The sequence below is a fragment of the Macaca mulatta genome, chromosome 1 (assembly GCF_049350105.2).
Source record: "Macaca mulatta isolate MMU2019108-1 chromosome 1, T2T-MMU8v2.0, whole genome shotgun sequence".
Taxonomy (NCBI): domain Eukaryota; kingdom Metazoa; phylum Chordata; class Mammalia; order Primates; family Cercopithecidae; genus Macaca; species Macaca mulatta.
Window position 1 is genome coordinate 145,047,329 of NC_133406.1, and position 17,465 is coordinate 145,064,793.

The window sequence follows — 17,465 nt, forward strand, 5'->3', positions numbered from 1 at the left end:
TTTGGTGGTGCAGCTCTTTCTTCAATTATGTAAGATACCTTAGAATCCTAATATCAAAGCATCCTCTTTTTTAACCTTAGCTAGTTCTATTTGGGATTTTATTCCTTGTAACCAAAAGCATACCATTGTAATGTATACCATTTATACATTTTACTAGTAATAATAAAACATTACTTTTCACACACCTCTAACAGCCAGATTTGAGCCTTGCTGTCTCACTTCTTTAAAAGTGCAATGAATGAAGCTGGCTGTTTCAGTTACAAGTCTGTGGCTTTGGAAGCATCTGATTCTCTGTAGATTAAACTATGCCCTAATCAGCACTGGGTAAGAAGCAGTAAAATAAGCACAAAGAACTTAGACCATGAGTCAGCTCAGTTTTCCTGAGCAGCTCTGTTTTAGTGCAAGTTGCTTAACTTTGATGAAAGTTTCCTCCACTGTAAAAAGATGCAAATTACACGATGATTTCTGAGAACCTTTCTGGTTTTTAAAATTCTTTCCTCTCGCACAGATTAAAGTCATCCAGACATTGCATGGGTTACATGTGAGTATATCCAGTGGATTTCATGGCCCATTTCACTCCCAGTTTCTTTGATCATATGTATTGTCGTCTTAATAGAATTCAAATTCAGTATTGTCAAGTGATATGCTTAACAAAATTAAATGAAGACAATGCCATTGTGCTCAGTAGTGAGAATTTCTAAGAACTATGAAATACCTATGGATGAAATAAAAGAATAAACTGATGTTATAAACCTTATCTCCAACTACCTCATGATAGTTTTTATACTATAAGACTTGTGACTGGGGGAAAGGAAAAATCACTAAGTTCTGAAATGGTACAGAGAGTTTCCATTCTCCCTGCAGTTGAAGTCAGATCTTCAAAGCTAGATAATGAGAAGGAAATGGAAATGTTCTTGTTTTTCCTCATGGACTATTGATTTTATTTATTTTTTTCTTTTTTGAGACAGAGTCTTGTTCTGTTGCCCAGGCTGGAGTGCAGTGGCACAATCTAGGCATACTGCAACCTTCAACTTATGGGTTCAAGCAAGTCTCATCTCTCAGCCACCTGAGTAGCTGGGATTACAGGAGTACACCACCATGCCCAACTAATTTTTGTGTTTTTTGTAGCGACAACGTTTTGCCATGTTGGCCAGGCTGGTCTTGAATCCCTGGCCTCAAGTGATCCACCTGCCTTGACCTCCCAAAGTGCTGGGATAACAGGTGTGAGCCACAGCACCCAGCTTGATTTTAACTTTTATTACCAAAATTAAATGTGGGATTGCTTTTGTCACCAAAATCATGACCTTTTAAAAGCCCACCTTAATAAGTAACTTGCAATTATAAAAAAGTTTGCGTACTCAATCTTAGCCAATTGATACAGTTTTACAAATCAAAAACTAAACTCCTCAGCCAAAATGTTGACTTGGAAAAACAAAGCATAGGATGCAATTTGGAAATTATTATATTATCGTTTCTCTCAAAAGCACAAATCATTTTTTTTCCAACAAAAGTAGAATTGATTCAATAAAGAGCATTAAAGTTATAATGTATTTGAGGGGATGCAACTCAATATATTTTTATATTTAATGGTGTCATATGATTCACTGAAAGAACCATTTCCAAAGTCAGTAATATTTATGGCTTGGAATTTTTGATAGCTTTGTATTGATTCCTAACCTACTGATACTTAAGCAATTATTCAGGGGTATGATTTCCGTCATGTGTTCATTACTTTGGGTAACATTTTAAGAAAGGGAAATCAAGGAAAGGAACAAAACTATATTTACTAAATACTAATTATGTCCACTGTTTTCATCCGCAGAATGAATACAGGAATGTCTGTCTGCCTGTCTGTGCATACTCTGTGAAGCAATACACCAGCATTACATGCTGACCCAAGGATAGCCAGTACGCCTTCTGCAAGAGGAAAGTTTGTGTTTCAAAATCCATCAAGGTAAATCTTTGGCTGCCCACACTCATATCCCCAGACATCAGAGAATCTTAGTCATCCACATGTAGTGAGGCCCAGCTACGGTGCTAGTTCCAACAGTACATAAATGGCTGTGACTGCCAGGAGGAAGCTGACTCAGTATGGCTCCCCAGTCGCTACCAGTGGTGATATTCACAATATTTAACAGTGAATGCAGCTTGAGGCCTGGCCAATCTAACAAACACTAGGTATAAACATCTCTGCTGGCTGGTGCAGTGCACCCTGGCTGAGTGTCAGCCCCAGCAATTGAGTGTCAGCTTGAGCAACCAGTGCAACTTTAGAGTTTACAAATACACTTAAAAGTATATTATCTCATTTAGTCCCCCAAAATTATGTTATGTAGGTATTATTACTTTTCTCAATTTATGGGTGAGAAAATTGAGGCTTACAGAGGTCAAGTAATTTTCCCTAGGTCACACAGCTAGTAAGTGGTAGAATTTAGATGAACTATGGCTGACCAGCACAACCAGTCTGCTTTCTTCTGCGGTTTGTCTTCTATTCCCAATGCCAATTATAGAGAGCAGAAACTCTCTAATTTTTTAGACTATACTACCTATTCAGAAGTCAGAAAATGAAAAGTGACAATTAGGCCAGGTGCAGTGGCTCATGCCTATAATTCCAGCATTTTGGGAGGCTGATGCAGGAGGATCACTTGAGCCCAGGTGTTCAAGACCAGCCTGAGCAACATAGCAAGATCCTGTCTCTACAAAAAAAAAATTAAAAATACACATACACCTGTGGTCCCAGCTATTCAAGAGGCTGAGGTGCAAGAATGACTTGAGCCCAGAAGGTCAAGATTACAGTGAACTGTAATCATACCACTGCACTCCAGCTTGGCTGACACAGCAAGACCCTGTTTCAAAAAATAAATATTAAAAAAAAGATCTTGATCCAGTACTTCAGCTTTGTGTTATTCAAATCACTCAGTTACAAGTCGTTTCCACTATATGACTTTTTACTTGGCCTGTGGAAATGTTAATGACTGTGCAAAGAAACATGTGAATAAGACACGTTCAATATTATTTTCGTGAGGCTCTTCTTCACTGCTCTCAACTTCTGCTACCATCAGCATGTTAATCTGTATTGAAAAAAAATGAACCAAATAGCTAGCTTCCTGGATAAAATTTATCCTACGAGTTTAATCTTAGTAGGCAAGGCATGAAGTCATTCAGTCTTTTTTTTTTTTTTTTTTGAGATGGAGTCTCGCTCTGTCACCCAGGCTGCAGTGCAGTGGTGTGATCTTGGCTCACTGCAACCTCCACCTCCTGGGCTCAAGCAATTCTCCTGCCTCAGCCTCCTGAGTAGCTGGGACTACAGGTGCATGCCACCATGCCCAGGTAACATTTTGTATTGTTAGTAGAGACGGAGTTTCACTGTGTTAGCCAGGATGGTCTCGATCTCCTGACCTCATGATCCACCCGCCTCGACCTCTCAAAGTTACAGGTGTGAGCCACTGCACCCGGCTGTCATTCAGTCTTTTTAAGGATTAAAAATCCATTTATCTTGGGGAGACGAGACAAAACTCTGATGCATAAAAATTCCAAATAATTTATGTAGAACCTCACCCTCAAGGAGGAAGAATACAATTGCCCACTCCTTGAGTACAGACTTCACATAGTGACTTCCATCCATAAGGACAGTACGAAAAGAGAGTGGGGAAGGAAGAGTAACTTAACAGTGGAGAAACCTGACAAACACTATATTGGCCATGTGATCAAGGTCAACATCGACAGCGATAAGTAATGTTGGCAGTATGTACCCTTGATGTGAGGGGATTAAAGTGATACTTTACTTCTGTGGTCTTCCTCACCCAAACCCACAACCCCAGTTTAATAGTGAGAAAAGCGTCAGACAAATTCCAGTTGAGGTACATTCTACAAAGTACCTGACCAGTACTCCTCCAAGCTATCAAGGTCATCAAAAACAAGAAAAATCAGAGAAACTGTCACAGTCAAGATGAGACCATGAAAAAATAAACTTTGGCACATGAAAATTTTAGAGTTAATTTGAGCAGTGAGCAATTCATGAATCAGGCAGCACCAAACCACATGTGGTTTGGGCTCCATAGAGGGGGTATGAGGAGAACACTTTTATGAAGTGTTCATAGAAGCAATACAAAGAAAATGTTTGACTGGTTAAAGTGAGACAGTATCCTTCAAGTCTCTAGTTGGCAGTTTCTGATGAGTAAAGTTACTCTGAGATGGGTTTCAAGGTTTGCTTACACAGAAACCCAGAACACAGATCTCTCTCAGCCTCATGGCTTCCCAGAAACCTCTCAGCCTAATGGCTTCCCAGTTACTTTTGTTTTTTTTTTAAACATAACTAAATGTTATGTATCCTGGATGGGATCCTGTAATAAGGAAGGGATATTAGGTAAAAACTAAGAAAACCTGAATACAGTATATATTTTAGTTAATAATAATGTATGAATATTGATTTATTAATTATAACAAATGTATCATATTGATGTTAAGATAATAGGAAGAGAAGTTGGGTGCAAGGTGTATTAGAATTGTCTGTACTGACTGCAACTTTTCTGTAAATCTAAAATTGTTTTGAGATATGACGTTTATTTTTAAAATAATTCACTTAGCATTTTGGCATTTCAATAGTTGATCGTGATATACCAGTCCCTTGGTTAACTCAAAATTCCTAAAGAGACCGATAATAAAAGTGAGGTTGGAAATCCTCAAAGCCACACTTTCTTCTGAGGAAGCCTACCTCCAACATTGTCACTCCCCACCCTCCACCCTCCCCCAAGCCCCCAACCCCCCCACCCCAAACACACACAGCATCCCCTCACAGTATCCTTTCATGGCCAAGGTTCCTGCAAGACAAGTACAGCTGTCCCTCCCTATTCCTGGATGACTGGTTCCAGGACCTTCCTGTGATACCAAACTCCAAGGGTGCTCAAATTCCTGATATAAAATGGCATAGTATTTGCATACAACCCATGTACATCCTCCAATATACTTTAAATCTTCTCTAGATTACTTATAATGCCTAATACAATGTAAATGCTCTGTAAATAGTTGTTATACTGGATTGATTAGGGTATAGTGAAAGAAAAAAAAGCTGTACATGTTCAGCATAGGCACAATTTTTAAAATATTTTCCATCTGAGGTTGGTTGAATACGTGGATGCATAGTACATGGATACTGAGGGCCAACTGCAGTCTCTACTTCACCTCTCACTCACTCTTCAAACCACTGCAGTCATGTGTCTACCCAGCAATGACTCAAAGTCCAAATCCAGTGGATTCTCCTCAGTCTTCATCTTACTTAACCTGAGGAAGATTGAAAGTACTGATCACTCACTACTTTGAAACTTCCAGTTTCCTCACCACAGTCTCCTTGGTTCTTCTTTCATCACTCCTTCTCGTTTACTAATATAGCAAGATACTCACCTTTCACCATTTTTTATTTTTGCCTTTTAAAAGGTGACAGAACTTGAGCTTCTTGTTCAGAAGGGTTATATGAATAAAATTCTAAGTTATGCAAATGTAGGGTGAGTGGCAGCTAGCATAAGAGGATGTTCCCCATGGAATGCCTTCTTCCTCACTGCCAGAGTAATAGATCCAACTTGTTCAATAACAAGTATGTTCCTGGTGGTCTTTGGTTAGAGAGCATTGGCAATTTTTGTCCTATATATAAGTAAAATACTAAACACATTTATATTATTGCTTATGTGATTAAGTGACTTTAAGTAACGTAAAGAATGGGAGGAAGTCACACACATACCTGATAGTTGATCTGTACATTGGCACACAGCCAGTACTTACCAAGTAATTAAACATTGCTTTATGTTGTCTATTATCCTGTCTAATCATTTCAGCATGTTTTTTGATATTACTTACATTATTAGCTATTAAACAGTTACACTAAACAAGAGATTTCTCCAGACAGAAGGAAGATTTTGCCTTACTTGTTTTAAAAGAGAGTTCAAATAGGGGTCTGATTAGATGTAGCTCAGGTGCTGCTCTCTTGCACACATTTGGGAAGCCCGAGCTTATGGATGGCAATTATAGTGTGTATTGCAGGATGGATACAGCACTTCAGACAGTGAGAAGATCAAGATACTGAGCTACTCTATGGAAGCAAGAGCCCACCATTCCTTTCAGAGGGGTTTGCTCTGGTTACATTAACTCTTCCTTTATCTTCTTCTACAACAGTCTACAAACAGATATAGACAGCTTCTCTGTGAAGGAAGTTTTCTGTCAAAATTAGAGAAGGACCAAATTTTACCTCTGGGTTCTTTCAATAAACCGGGAAAGTCTGAATTTTTATAGGCTATCAAGACGGGGTTGTGTTTCTATCCAATTCTGTCTAGATCTTAAAAAAAGGGAGAAACTCCAGGTTGGCATCTGGGTTGTACATGTTATCTGAAAAATCAACGGAAACTTTTTGAATTCAAGTGGAGAGTAGAAGTGGCTGCAAGTAGACTATGAACTCTTTGAGGAGGAACTCTTCTGATATGGTTTGGCTGTGTGTCCCCACCCAAATCTCATGTGGAATTGTAATCCCCGTGTGTCAGGGGAGGCACCTGGTGGGAGGTAATTGGATTACGGGGGCAGACTTCCCCCATGGTGTTCTCATGACAGTGAGTTCTCACAAGATCTGATGGTTTAAAAGTGTGTGGCAGGAGGACTCTTCCAAGATGGCCAAATAGGAATAGCTTTGGTCTGCAGCTCCCAGTGAGACTGACAGAGAAGATGGGTGATTTCTACATTTCCAACTAAGGCACCTGGTTCATCTCATTAAGACTGGTTGGACAGTGGGTGCAGCCCACAGAGTGTGAGCCGAAGCAGGGCAGGGCATTGCCTCACCTGGGAGGCACAAGAGGTCAGGGGATTTCCCTTTCCTAGCCAAGGGAAGCTGTGAGAGAGACTGTACCGGGAGGAACAGTACACTTCTGCCCAAATACAGCACTTTTCCCACAGTCTTCGCAACTAGCAGACCAGGAGATTCCCTCTGAGCCTGGCATAGCGGGCCCCATGCCCACGGAACCCAGCAAGCTAAGATCCATTGACTTGAAATTCTCGCTGCTAGTGCAGCAGTCTGAGATCGACCTGGGATGCTGCAGTTTGGTGGGGGGAGGGGCATCTGCCATTGCTGAGGCATGAGTAGGCAGTTTTATGCTTACAGTGTAAACAAAACTGCCAGGAAGCTCGAACTGGGTGGAGCCCACCGCAGTTCAGGAAGGCCGACTGCCTCTCTAGGTTCCACCTCTGTGGGCAGGGCATATCTGAAAAAAAGGCAGCAGCCCCAGTCAGGGACTTAGAGATAAAACCTTCATCCCCCTAGGACAGAGCACCTGGGGGAAAGGGCAGTGGTAGGCACAGTTTCTCCAGACTAAACATCCCTGACTGACCACTCTGAAGAGAGCAGTGGTTCTCCCAGCATGGCATTCAAGTTCTGATAATGGACAGACTGCCTCCTCAAGTGGGTACCTGACCCCTGCATAGCCTTACTGGGAGATACCTCCCAGTAGGGGCCAATGGACACCTCATACAAGAGAGCTCTGACTAGCATCTGGCGGGTGCCCCCCGGGACAAAGTTTCCAGAGGAAGTATCAGGCAGCAATATTTGCTGTTCTATAGCCTCTGCTGGTGATACCCAGGCAAAGAGCGTCTGGAGTGGACCTCCAGCAAACTCCAACACACCTGCAGCTGAGGGGCCTGACTGTTAGAAGGAAAACTAACAAACAGAAGAAGCATCAACATCAACAAAAAGGACATCCACACGAAAACCCCATCCGTAGGTCACCAACATCAAAGACCAAAGGTAGATAAAACCACAAAGATGGGGAGAAACCAGAGCAGAAAGGCTGAAAATTCCAAAAACCAGAACGCCTCTTCTCCTCCAAAGGATCACAACTCCTCGCCAGCAAGGGAACAAAACTGGACAGAGAATGAGTTTGATGAGTTGACAGAAGGAGGCTTCAGAAGGTGGGTAATAAGAAACTTCTCCGAGCTAAAGGAGCATGTTCTAAGCCAACACAAGGAAGCTAAAAACCTTAAAAAAAGATTAGAGGAATGGCGAACTAGAATAACCAGTGTAGAGAAGAACATAAATGACCTGATGGAGCTGAAAAACACAGCACAAGAATTTCGTGAAGCATATACAAGCTTCAATAGCCTATTCGATCAAGCGGAAGAAAGGATATCAATGATTGAAGTTCAAATTAATGAAATAAAGCAAGAAGACAAGATTAGAGAAAAAAGAGTGAAAAGAAACGAACAAAGTCTCCATGAAATATGGGACTATGTGAAAAGACCAAATCTACGTTTGACTGGTGTACCTGAAAGTGACGGGGAGAATGAAACCAAGCTGGAAAACACTCTTCAGGGTAATATCCAGGAGAACTTCCCCAACCTAGCAAGCCAGGCCAACATTCAACTTCAGGAAATACAGAGAACATCACAAAGATATTCCTTGAGAAGAGCAATCCCAAGACACATAATCATCAGATTCACCGAGGTTGAAATGAAGGAAAAAATGTTAAGGGCAGCCAGAGAGAAAGGTCGGGTTACCCACAAAGGGAAGCCCATCAGACTAACAGCAGATTTCTCAGCAGAAACCCAGAAGCCAGAAGACAGTGGGGGCCAATATTCAACATTTTTAAAGAAAAGAATCTTCAACCCAGAATTTCATATCCAGCCAAACTAAGCTTCATAAGTGAAGGAGAAATAAAATCCTTTACAGACAAGCAAATGATGACAGATTTTATCGCCACCAGGCCTGCCTTACAGGAGCTCCTGAAGGAAGCACTAAACATGGAAAGGAACAACCAGTAACAGCCACTGCAAAAATGTGCCAAATTGTAAAGATCATCGATGCTAGGAAGAAACTGCATCAATTAACAGGCAAAATAACTAGCTAGCATCATAATGACAGGATCAATTCACACATAACAATATTAACCTTAAATGTAAATAGGCTAAATGCCCCAATTAAAAGACACAAACTAGCAAGTTGGATAAAGAGTCAAGTCCCATCAGTGTGCTGTATTCACGAGACCCACCTCACATGCAAAGACACACATACACTCAAAATAAAGGGATGGAGGAAGATCTACCAAGCAAATGGAAAGCAAAAAAAAGCAGAGGTTGCAATCCTAGTCTCTGATAAAACGGACTTTAAACCAGCAGAGATCAAAAGAGACAAAGAAGGCCATTACATAATGGTAAAGGGATCAATTCAAAAAGAAGAGCTAACTATTCTAAATGTATATGCACCCAATACAGGAGCACCTAGATTCATAAAGCAAGTTCTTAGAGACCTACAAGGGACTTAGACTCCCACACAATAATGGGAGACTTTAAAACCCCACTGTCAAAGACAGATCAACAAGACAGAAAATTGACAAGGATATACAGGACTTGAACTCAGCTCTAGACCAAGCAGACCTAATAGACATCTACAGAACTCTCCAGCCCAAATGAAAAGAAAATACATTATTCTCAACACCACATTGTACTTCTTCTAAAATTGAGCACATAATTGGAAGTAAAACACTCCTCAGCAAATGTAAAAGAACAGAAATCGTAACAAACTATCTCTCAGACAACAGTGCAATCAAATTAGAACTCAGGATTAAGAAACTCACTCAAAACCACTCAACTATGTGGAAACTGAACAACCTGCTCCTGAATGACTACTGGCTACATAACAAAATGAAGGAAGAAATAAATATGTTATTTAAAACCAATGATAACTAAGACACAACATACCAGAATCTCTGGGACACATTTAAAGCAGTGTGTAAAGGGAAATTTATAGCACTTGATGCCCTCAAGAGAAAGCAGAAAAGATCTAAAATCAATACCCTAATATCACAATTAAAAGAACTAGAGAAGCAAGAATAAACACATTCAAAAGCTAGCAGAAGACAAGAAATAACTAAGATGAGAGCAGAACTGTAGGACCTAGATACACAAAAAAAAAAACCCTTTAAAAAAATCAATGAATCAAGGAGATGGTTTTTTGAAAAGATCAACAAAATAGATAGACTGCTAGCAAGACTAATAAAGAAGAAAAGAGAGAAGAATCAAATAGGCAGAATAAAAAATGATAAAGGGGATATCACCACCAATCCCACAGAAATATAAACTACCATCAGAGAATACTATAAACACCTCTATGCACATAAATTAGAAAATCTAGAAGAAATGGACAAATTCCTGGACACATACACCCTCCCAAGACTAAACCAGGAAGAAGTCAAATCTCTGAATAAACCAGTAACAGGTTCTGAAATTAAGGCAATAATTAATAGCCTACTAACAAAAAAAGTCCAGGAACAGATGGATTCGCGGCCGAATTCTACCTGAGGTACAAAGAGGAGTTTGTACCATTCCTTCTGAAGCTATTCCATTCAATAGAAAAAGAAGGAATCCTCTCTAACTCATTTTATGAGGCCAGCATTATCCTGATACCAAAGCCTGGCAGAGACACAACAAAAAAAGAGAATTATAGGCCAACATCCCCAATGAACATTGATGGGAAAATCCTCAATAAAATGCTGGCAAACTGAATCCAGCAGCACATCAAAAAGCTTATCCACCACGATTAAGTCGGCTTCATCCCTGGGATGCAAGGCTGGTTCAACTTATGCAAATCAATAAACGTAATCCATCACATTAACAGAACCAATGACAAAACCACATGATTATCTCAATAGATGTGGAAAACACCTTTGACAAAATTCAACAGTCCTTCATGCTAAAAACTCTGAATAAACTAGGTATTGATGGACTGCATCTCAAAATAATAAGAACTATTTATGACAAACCCACAGCCAATGTCATACTGAATGGGCAAAAACTGGAAACATTCCTGTGAAAACTGGCACAAGACAAGGATGCCCTCTCTCACCACTCCTATTCAACATAGTGTTGGAAGTTCTGGTCAGGGCAATCAGGCAAGAGAAAGAAATAAAGGGTATTCAAATAGAAAAAGAGGAAGTAAAACTGTCCCTGTTTGCAGATGACATGATTGTATATTTAGAAAACCCCATCATCTCAGCCCCAAATCTCCTTAAACTGATAAGCAACTTTAGCAGACTCTCAGGATACAAAATCAATGTGCAAAAATCACAAGCATTCCTACACACCAATAACAGACAGAAAGCCAAATAATGAATGAACTCCCATTCATAATAGCTTCAAAGAGAATAAAATACCTAGGAATCCAACTTACAAGGGATGTGAAGAACTCTTCAAGGAGAACTACAAACCACTGCTCAACGAAAGAAAAGAGGACACAAACAAATGGAAGAACATTCCATGCTCATAGATAGGAAGAATCAATATCATGAAAATGCTATACTACTCAAAGTAATTTATAGATTCAATGCCATCCCCATCAAGCTATCAATGACTTTCTTCACAGAATTGGAAAAAACTACTCTAAAGTTCATATGGAACCAAAAAAAAGCCCACATAGCCAAGACAATCCTAAGCCAAAAGAACAAAGCTGGAGGCATCAAGCTACCTGACTTCAAACTATAATACAAGGCTACAGTAACCAAAACAGCATGGTACTGGTACCAAAACAGAGATATAGACCAATGGAACAAAACAGAGGCCTCAGAAATAACACCACACATCTACAACCATCTGATCTTTGACAAACCTGACAAAAACAAGAAATGGGGAAACGATTCCCTATTTAATAAATGGTGCTGGGAAAACTGGCTAGCCACATGTAGAAAGCTGAAACTGGATCCCTTCCTTACACCTTATACAAAAATTAACTCAAGATGGATTAAAGATTTAAATGTAAGACCTAAAATCATAAAAACCCTAGAAGAAAACCTAGGCAGTACCATTCAGGACATAGGCATGGGCAAAGAGTTCATGGCTAAAACACTAAAAGCAATGGCAACAAAAGCCAAAATAGACAAATGGAATCTAATTAAACTAAAGTTTGCACAGCAAAAGAAACTATCAGCAGAGTTAACAGGCAACTTACAGAATGGGAGAAAATTTTTGCAATCTGTCCATCTGACAAAGGGTTAATATCCAGAATTTACAGAGAATGTAATCAAATTTACAAGAATAAAACAACGCCATCAAAAAGTGAGCAAAGGACATGAACAGACACTTCTCAAAAGGAGACATTTATGCAGCCAACAGACTCATGAAAAAATGCTCATCATCACTTGTCATTAGCAAAATGCAAATCAAAACCACAATGAGATACCATCTCACACCAGTTAGAATGGTGATCATTAAAAAGTCAGGAAACAACAGGTGCTGGAGAGGATGTGGAGAAATAGGAACACTTTTACACGTTGCAGGGAGTGTAAATTAGTTCAACCATTGTGGAAGACATTGTGGTCATTCCTCAAGGATCTAGAACTAGAAATGCCATTTGACCCAGCAATCCCATTACTGGGTATATACCCAAAGGATTATAAATCATGCTGCTATAAAGACACATGCACACGTATGTTTATTGTAGCACTATTCACAATAGCAAAGACTTGGAACCACCCCAAATGTCCATCAGTAATAGACTGGATAAAGAAAATGTGGCACATATACACCATGGAATACTATGCAGCCTAAAAAAAAGGATGAGTTCATGTCCTTTGCAGGGACATGAAGCTGGAAACCATCATTCTCAGCAAATTATCAGAGGACAGAAAACCAAACACTACATGTTTTCACTCATAAGAGGGAGCTGAACAATGAGAACACATGGACACAGGAAGGGGAACATCGCACACTGGAGACTGTCAGGGGTGGTGGGCTGGGGAAGGGATAGCATTAGGAGAAATATCTAATGTAAACAATGAGTTGATGGGTGCAGCAAACCAACGTGGCACATGTATACTTATGTAACAAACCGGTACATTGTGCACATGTACCCCAGAACTTAAAGTATAATTTTTAAGAAGTGCGTGGCAGTTCCCCCCTCACTCTCTCTCTCTCCCACTCCTCCATGGAATGACGTGCCAGCTTCCCCTTTGCCTTCTGCCATGATTGTAAGTCACCTGAGGCCTCCTAGCCATGCTTCCTGTACAGCCTGTGGAACTGTGAGTCAGTCAAACCTCTTTTCTTCATAAATTACTCGGTCTCAGGTCGTTCTTTATAGCAGTTTGAGAATGGACGAATACATGTTCTTTACAATCCTTGCTATTCAAATTCTAGTCCAAGGTCCAACAGCATCGGCATCCCCTGGCAGTGTATTACACACACAGATTTCCAGGATCAACCACAGACCTACTGAATGAGAACCTACATTGAATAAACTCCTCAATGCACATTGAGAAGCACTGCAAGTCTGTCACTGCACCTTACTCACTGATGGAGAGAAAGGACAGAAGTAAGGAGAGAGAAGAAAGGAGGCAATCTTATTTTAAAAACTCGTACATTATAGTTGTAAATAAGTATTTTAAGTGTTATTATTTTAGTAAATAAGTACTGATTTTAACAAGTAGTCTGAGACTTCATAAACCAGAAAATATTTTAAAATAAAAATTTAAAAATTTTATGTAGTACATGATATGTTCCTTTTCTATTCATTTGTTCTTCAATATATCATTGTCCCAAAATTTCTCCCAACCAATTTTGTAACCTAAGTACTAGTATGGATAAAGTAGCATATAAAATTATTCTTTCTTTTATTACTTAAGTTGACATAAAAATCCTGTCAGCTTTGACCTAAAGATAAGAGCATTCATATTTTCTCTTGACTAGCTACTCAGCACTGCAGTGTTTACATATTGTTTTCCTTTTATTTATGTTTTCAGGGTGTTTCTGTTATCATTGTTGTTGTTTTTAATATTCTCTACCAGAGCTGAGTGCTAACTTTAATTCATTTTATTTGGTAGGAAATAAGTTGTCAAAAATCAAACTGTGTTAAGTCAATATCCAACTTTATAATTTGAGCTCCCTCAAAGTTGTAAAAAAAAAAAAATTTAAGAATCCTCCAAAACTTTTTCAACCTTAGGTAAGCTTAAAGAAAAACTAGAGGTCAGAATTATATGTGATAATGAACCTTGTGAAGAAATAATCTGGTTGATGTAAGTACTTTGGGAATTCTAAGTACTGGGTTGGCCCTTATCCTTATTAGCAAATATAAGTGAATGTTTGTAGTGCTCACACACTTGTGGCCTCAAAAACACAATAAACAAAGAGCACAAACCTGGAAGGGTAGAGAACTTCCTTAAATTTAATTGAAGTTCTCCTTAATGTTTGCTGAAGAGCAAGAATTTCTCCAAGTTATTCAACTATTATCTACTCATTATTACTTGCAAGAAATCAAAAATTATGTGAGGACTGAACAGCTTATAGAACATATTTGTCATAGAAAATTCTATTTTTCATTGAAACTGTTGAATATTTTTATTTAAATACATATTATGTATTTAATCTTAATCTAGACACTTTTTAATATATAAATTGTTCAGCATTCTAAAAATGAATTCATCTGCTTTGTACAAATTACCCTGCCACAATATTTGGTGTGAAGGGTCTCATTAGTTAGGCTTTGGGCTTAGCTTTCCACTTGCATCCTGCTTAAAATAAAGAGTCCCCTTAGTAGAGACCATTCCAAACACACCAGAAAGCCTTGTTCTTCCACAGGATCATCACTAGGCAACTGTTATTTATCCTTAACTTATAAAGACTTCCTTTCCAACCTAGATTACTTACCCACAATTAAATATTTTTAAACACCAGCTTGAAAAATAATGTGTCCTGGAGGCAGAGAGGTTAATAAGTCGACACATAAAGCAAATGTTTCAAATGTATTTTAGGACAAAATTTTATAGTCAATATTCTAAAGTCATGGAGGATTGTTGGCTCTCCTTTTGGGCAGTGGATCCAGGAAGGACCCAGCAGGGGATTTTGCTCATTGCTTTCCTTCTAAAAGTTCATATTCTTTAGGTCAAGCTATTGTTAGAACCACCATTCAGATCATACACATTCATATAGTTTTATTTTAAGTCACCTTTTTATTATTATATAACATGCAGAAGTTTGTACAATTAATATGAATTTTCACAAAGTGAACCCACCCATATATCCAGCACAGATCAAGAAACACAACATTGCCAGTGTCCCAAAGGTCTCCGTTCTGCCCTCTCCCAGTCCTTACTTAGCCTCCACCCCTATCCAAGGTAACTTTTAATATCATAGATTAGTTTTGCCTATTTTTGAACTTTATGTAAATGGAATCATATGGTATTAACTCTTTTGTATCCAGCTTCTTTCCAGCAACAATGACATGAGTTCAAGCAATTCATCAACATTACTGCATGTAACTGTAGTTCATACATTCTCGTTGCTATGTAATATTGAAGAAATATATAACAATTTCTTTTTCTACTCCATTATTGATGATATTTGGGCTGTTTCCAGTTTGGGGCTATCACGAATCATGCTGCTACATATATAGTTTCAAAACAAAAGTAACCTAATCAGTTTAAATAAGAAAAAGTTTGGCAGATACTTTTTTCATCATTAATTTCAACTAAAAAAATGAAGCTATTGGATTAGATAGAGCAGAGATGAACCTTTAAGTCTAACATTCTATACTCCTACAATATCTAAATACCATGTCTTTCTTTTCATAAAAAGTAGTCTCTACAGAGCCAGCTCACTAGTTTCCTATTTCTTCTGTAACAAATTACCACAAATTTAGTGGCTTCGAATAACACAAATTGGTTCTCTCATCGTTCTGGAGGTCTGAGGTCCAGAATGGGTCTTATGGACCAAAATCAAAGCGCTGGCAGGGCTGCATTCCTTCTCGAAGCTCTCGCAGAGAATCTGTGTCTTGCCTTTTCCAGCCTGTAGAGGCTGCCCACGTTTCTTGTTCCCTGGCCTGGCCTCCAGCCAACAATCCCATCAAACTGACAGCTGCATCTCCAGCCACATCTCCTCTGACTCTCCTGCCTCCCTCCTTCCCTTATAAGGACTCTTGTGATTACACTGGGTCATCCTGGATAGTCCAAGATCATGAAGATCCTTAATCACATCTTCAGGGTCCTTTTTGCCACGTAAAGTAACATATTCACAGATTCCAGGGATTAGGACATGGACATCTTTGGGGGCTATTATTCAGTCCACCACTCCAACCCTCTGAAATTATTCCACTCCCATTCCCCAGTACACTCTGCCCTTGACACCTCACCACAGTAAAACGGTAACTCAATGTCCTTTTGTCTTGTGATCTCACCTCCCAGACATTTACAATGAAGCTCCTTGAGGAGGGGGACTGGCCAGCTCCATGCTGTTTCCCTACCACCAGCACAATCGCTGATCCTCAGTGTGTACCCAGTAAATGTTGGTTGGTTGAGTGGAGAAGTAGCAGTCCCTACATCCTCATATCTTCTCCCTGGTAGATGAGAAGCAGCAACATGTGACATTCAGAGACCTGAGACAGCTGCCTGCAAGTACGGTTTTATTCCATATTCTGGTTTTAACCAAAACACTTAAGACCTCTCTGTGCCTCAGTTTCCTCATCTGAAAAATGAGGTGGCTGGCAAAGGTAATATCTAGAGTATCTGGCTAGCATTAATATTCATTTTAAATGGAAACAATGCTTATGATACATTGTAAAGTGAAAAGGTCAGAATTCAAAATTCTGTAGGTTGTATGATTTAAACTGACTATAAAGTTATACACCAAACAAACCTAAGATGTTAACCAAAGGAGAAACTGAGGGTATATGGGGTATACTGGCACTCTGCACTAGCTTCACAATTTTTCTGTAACTTTAAAACTGCTCTAAAATAAAAAGGTTATCTTTTTAAAGTTGCTTGGCAACAAGCCTAGATTATAAACTCCTTGAGGGCAGGCCTCATGTTCTTTCTCATATTTATTTATATAAAACCTACAACAATACTTCATACAAAGTGCCCAATAAGCATTGAAATATAAAAAGAAACTGGTTATGTGGATTTCAGATTAGTACACACACAGTCTCTAACACTCTTCTCAGAACTGTGAAATAAGCTTCGCTATATGTAAAAGTAAAGGCCAGCCGGGCTTGATGAAATCACTGGTCATCAAGGAATGAGATCATGGAGTAGGCTGTAAAAAGATGCATCAGAAGAAGCGTGAAAGGGACCAGAAAGGGGACATGTAGTTTGTACAGGCATATTTCATCATTTTTTATATATTTGAAAAATGAAAAAAAAAATGTATTCATGATTCTCAGTGGGGATAAGGATGGATGTTGAAGGACTGTATATGGTGTTCATATGTACAAGTATGGGCACATATCCAAAACTGGTTGGAAATGTTGATGTTATTTGCATGGATTTTTAAAGTTTGAAAAACATTTGATTAAATTATTCAGTTCCCCATTAAAATCACTTTATTATTTAAAAAATTAAGTTACCTATTAAGCATCAATGATTATTAACTTCACTATCTCCAGATCCGATCATCTGTAAACTGCTTGCTACGGTCTGAATGTCAGTGTCCCCCCAAAAAATTCATATGTTGAAATTCTACCC

General features: G+C 39.0%; 1 long non-coding RNA gene across 2 annotated transcripts in view; it reads left to right on the top strand.

The window, feature by feature from the left end:
- LOC106999795 (uncharacterized) overlaps window positions 1-17,465 on the top strand; it is a 60,388-nt gene that overhangs the window by 11,008 nt on the left and 31,915 nt on the right. The window contains exons 2-3 of one of the 2 annotated variants that reach the window (XR_013400586.1): window positions 1,823-1,954; window positions 3,186-3,314. This is a non-coding gene — a long non-coding RNA (uncharacterized LOC106999795). Of the gene's footprint in view, window positions 1-1,822; window positions 1,955-3,185; window positions 3,315-17,465 lie in introns of those variants that run through there. The other variant, XR_001446706.3, reaches the window with a different exon arrangement.